Raw genomic sequence first — 5,000 nt, 5'->3', positions numbered from 1 at the left:
GCACTCGCAGTCGCAAAAACGTGGGGCAAATATATTACGCGGAAGAGCTATAACAGACCGAGCCCCACTGCATGGGGGGAGTCTTTGTCACTAATGTACACAGATGGAACATTTTGGACTGGAACCAGATTACCCGTACACACGGCGCTGATTAGTAATCAATGCAGAGCCATCAAACTACAGCAAATATACACAACTGTCCGTATACATGCTGAAAGAGTCTGCCCACAATGGGAACCACACGTCAGCCAGACACTCTGATCACGCACCACTCTCTGCTTCTAACAGGCGCACATACAATATGTAAGCACCAGCATGGAACAACATCCAGTGCATCTTCTCCGCCACATTACACAATCCACACTATCACAACCAGACCAGGAGGTCCATGCGGAAAATACAATATCCCAGCCTTTCGACATCCACCATTGCGCAGACCAGGCACCAACACCCACACATGTCCTATACAACGGTGCACCCAACATCACAATAGTACCTCCTGTCACAGCGCACAAACAATGACATGAGTCAAAGACACAGGTCTCACACAAGCATAGAATTGGAGCGCCGCCTCTAATAAGCCAAAGGTGCATCCTGACGTGACAAATCTGATCATGTCACAAGCATTCACTTACTATAATCACTATCAACGAACCTGCCGCCCCCGCCCCCCCCCCCCTACACCTTTCCTTACAACAACGTGTAACCTAACCTAACCTAACCTAACCTATGTTGTACCTTAACCTAACCTATGTTGTACCTTAACCTAACCTATGTTGTACCTTAACCTAACCTATGTTGTACCTTAACCTAACCTATGTTGTACCTTAACCTAACCTATGTTGTACCTTAACCTAACCTATGTTGTACCTTAACCTAACCTATGTTGTACCTTAACCTAACCTATGTTGTACCTTAACCTAACCTATGTTGTACCTTAACCTAACCTATGTTGTACCTTAACCTAACCTATGTTGTACCTTAACCTAACCTATGTTGTACCTTAACCTAACCCATGTTGTACCTTAACCTAACCCATGTTGTACCTTAACCTAACCCATGTTGTACCTTAACCTAACCCATGTTGTACCTTAACCTAACCCATGTTGTACCTTAACCTAACCCATGTTGTACCTTAACCTAACCCATGTTGTACCTTAACCTAACCCATGTTGTACCTTAACCTAACCCATGTTGTACCTTAACCTAACCCATGTTGTACCTTAACCTAACCCATGTTGTGCCTTAACCTAACCCATGTTGTGCCTTAACCTAACCCATGTTGTGCCTTAACCTAACCCATGTTGTGCCTTAACCTAACCCATGTTGTGCCTTAACCTAACCCATGTTGTGCCTTAACCTAACCCATGTTGTGCCTTAACCTAACCCACGTTGTGCCTTAACCTAACCCACGTTGTGCCTTAACCTAACCCACGTTGTGCCTTAACCTAACCCACGTTGTGCCTTAACCTAACCCATGTTGTGCCTTAACCTAACCCATGTTGTGCCTTAACCTAACCCATGTTGTGCCTTAACCTAACCCATGTTGTGCCTTAACCTAACCCATGTTGTGCCTTAACCTAACCCATGTTGTGCCTTAACCTAACCCATGTTGTGCCTTAACCTAACCCATGTTGTGCCTTAACCTAACCCACGTTGTGCCTTAACCTAACCCACGTTGTGCCTTAACCTAACCCACGTTGTGCCTTAACCTAACCCATGTTGTGCCTTAACCTAACCCATGTTGTGCCTTAACCTAACCCACGTTGTGCCTTAACCTAACCCACGTTGTGCCTTAACCTAACCCACGTTGTGCCTTAACCTAACCCACGTTGTGCCTTAACCTAACCCACGTTGTGCCTTAACCTAACCCACGTTGTGCCTTAACCTAACCCACGTTGTGCCTTAACCTAACCCACGTTGTCCCCTAAAGTAACCCACGTTGTCCCCTAACGTAACCCACGTTGTCCCCTAACGTAACCCATGTTGTCGCCTAAACCTGCTCTGTAATTGTTATACGACTCGTTCAATTAGTGTAGTGTTGCCCACCCGCAACCCTCGCAATATAGTTCGCTACTCGCACTGCCCGCTCCCCTGTGTATCGCTTCATGTTAAACACCTTGCAAGTCTTGCTGACTTTCCACATGCTCCTGCTGTACACTGTAATGTGGATGGCAGCAGGACGTACATGCCGCCCCTCCCCACGTCCCCACCTTGCCCCCCTGCCTTCGCAAGCTGGTTGGTGAGAAGTTTGCATGTTCAATGCCCTTCGCATGCGACGTACTCAGGCTACGTTGTGGTGCGGCCTGTGTCAACCGTCCGCTAATGTCGTACGCGTAAACCACAATCTGTACTGCACATTCGTCCTTATGTACCGAATGATACATCGTGGCACATGTGTGACCGTACAACGACTGCGCCCAAAAACGGCGGACCATACAGTGCAAATATTGTGCACGCAGCTACGTGTCGTCTCCCTATGAGAGCTGGATTGCAGTGTGGTACGCCATAGAGACGTGTGGGAGGAACGGACGCCGTGGATGGCGATCAGCATGAGCTGTCTGTTGATGTATTCGGACCTAGTCGTCTCTCCTCACACACCGTGATGGCATGGTGCACCGCGTTCCATATCTGCGACATGCTACAGAGGCCGGTTGACAGTCGTTCGAGCAATGGACATCGCATACGTACGGGGGCCACCTTCCACGTATTGTCTAGGCGTGCACATTTTGTTGCGTGTATGTGGGCAGACGTAGTGTGGCGTGACACCTGACACAGGCATGCAATAATCGTTGAAGTTGCAAATGGCGATGGACGCCTGCGTTTTCTGGTGAAGTTACGCAAATGAACAAATGGTAACCTGTTGTGGTGCGGTTGTTCTCGCTAGGGGTGAATCGGTGATGGCGACGATAGGTTGAGGTACGAACCGGTTGTTCCAGCGATACCCACCATGCCGACGAAACTGAACGGCATCTGGGTGTGAAGCGATACGCGGCGGTGGCTGGGTGGGACCGTCCCCGGCCGGTGAGGGGGCGCCTCCCGGCGTGCTGGCCGCGCGGTGCGTGGGCGCACGCGCTACAGCCGGCTGGTGGGGGCGGCCAGTGGCAGGCGCGCCGGCCGACGGACGCGGCAGGCGTCGCAGCTGCGCGCCGGCGCACCCTGCGCGCGGCGCCGTGCGGCCAAAGTAGGTCCTCGCGGGCCCGGTGCGAAGCGCGGTGGACATCTTCAGTGTGCTGGTCCGATTGAGGACTGTGTGCGTTGAGGATGCGCCGCCGCCCGGCGCTCGGCGCCGCGACGCCGTCTGCTGCTCGGTCGCCCCAGCGGTTCTCGCTGGTGGTTTGTATCGCAGCTGTGCGGATGTGTTGGCGCGTGCGCTGTGCTGGGAGAGTTCGCTTCGGCACCCAAGTGGGGCTTTTGTCCTTCTGTGGCGCTGGCGTTGGAGCTGCCGGTCACCGTAGGTGGCGCGTGTTGTCTCCCGCCGGCAATGCCACGACAGCACGCTCCCGGGCCTCTGTCGGCAGCGGCAAGCTCAGTTGGGAGCACGGGTGGTCGCACCGAAAGCGTCTACTCGCCTAACTCCGGGCGATTGCGCCTCTCTCGAACCCGACCAAGTACTTGGGACGGCGCTGCGCGCCGCCGGGACCTGAGAGGGTTTCGAGGTGTATTGTGCAGGGGAGCTCAGCCTCCTCCTGTTTGCAGAATGATTGAGCGGACGCTTGCGTGTTCGCGCGGGCCCCCGGGACACACTCCCGGGCGGCCGGCTGCTCAGCTCTAGTTGACGCAGCTCCCTGGTTGATCCTGCCAGTAGTCATATGCTTGTCTCAAAGATTAAGCCATGCATGTCTCAGTACAAGCCGCATTAAGGTGAAACCGCGAATGGCTCATTAAATCAGTTATGGTTCCTTAGATCGTACCCACGTTACTTGGATAACTGTGGTAATTCTAGAGCTAATACATGCAAACAGAGTCCCGACCAGAGATGGAAGGGACGCTTTTATTAGATCAAAACCAATCGGTCGGCTCGTCCGGTCCGTTTGCCTTGGTGACTCTGAATAACTTTGGGCTGATCGCACGGTCCTCGTACCGGCGACGCATCTTTCAAATGTCTGCCTTATCAACTGTCGATGGTAGGTTCTGCGCCTACCATGGTTGTAACGGGTAACGGGGAATCAGGGTTCGATTCCGGAGAGGGAGCCTGAGAAACGGCTACCACATCCAAGGAAGGCAGCAGGCGCGCAAATTACCCACTCCCGGCACGGGGAGGTAGTGACGAAAAATAACGATACGGGACTCATCCGAGGCCCCGTAATCGGAATGAGTACACTTTAAATCCTTTAACGAGTATCTATTGGAGGGCAAGTCTGGTGCCAGCAGCCGCGGTAATTCCAGCTCCAATAGCGTATATTAAAGTTGTTGCGGTTAAAAAGCTCGTAGTTGGATTTGTGTCCCACGCTGTTGGTTCACCGCCCGTCGGTGTTTAACTGGCATGTATCGTGGGACGTCCTGCCGGTGGGGCGAGCCGAAGGCGTGCGACCGCCTCGTGCGTGCTCGTGCGTCCCGAGGCGGACCCCGTTGAAATCCTACCAGGGTGCTCTTTATTGAGTGTCTCGGTGGGCCGGCACGTTTACTTTGAACAAATTAGAGTGCTTAAAGCAGGCAAGCCCGCCTGAATACTGTGTGCATGGAATAATGGAATAGGACCTCGGTTCTATTTTGTTGGTTTTCGGAACCCGAGGTAATGATTAATAGGGACAGGCGGGGGCATTCGTATTGCGACGTTAGAGGTGAAATTCTTGGATCGTCGCAAGACGAACAGAAGCGAAAGCATTTGCCAAGTATGTTTTCATTAATCAAGAACGAAAGTTAGAGGTTCGAAGGCGATCAGATACCGCCCTAGTTCTAACCATAAACGATGCCAGCCAGCGATCCGCCGCAGTTCCTCCGATGACTCGGCGGGCAGCCTCCGGGAAACCAAAGCTTTTGGGTTCCGGGGGAAGTAT

General features: G+C 52.6%; 1 non-coding gene across 1 annotated transcript in view; it reads left to right on the top strand.

Moving 5' to 3' along the window:
• The first annotated feature begins 3,785 nt into the window (after positions 1–3,785).
• The window catches only part of LOC124744412, a 1,909-nt gene continuing 694 nt past the window's right edge, over positions 3,786–5,000 (top strand). The window contains exon 1 of the ribosomal RNA XR_007010740.1: positions 3,786–5,000. This exon is cut by the window's right edge and continues 694 nt beyond it. This is a non-coding gene — a ribosomal RNA (small subunit ribosomal RNA).

The sequence above is a fragment of the Schistocerca piceifrons genome, unplaced genomic scaffold (genome assembly GCF_021461385.2).
Source record: "Schistocerca piceifrons isolate TAMUIC-IGC-003096 unplaced genomic scaffold, iqSchPice1.1 HiC_scaffold_291, whole genome shotgun sequence".
In the NCBI taxonomy this organism is placed as follows: Eukaryota; Metazoa; Arthropoda; class Insecta; order Orthoptera; family Acrididae; genus Schistocerca; species Schistocerca piceifrons.
This window is presented reverse-complemented; position numbering and strand designations above follow the sequence as displayed.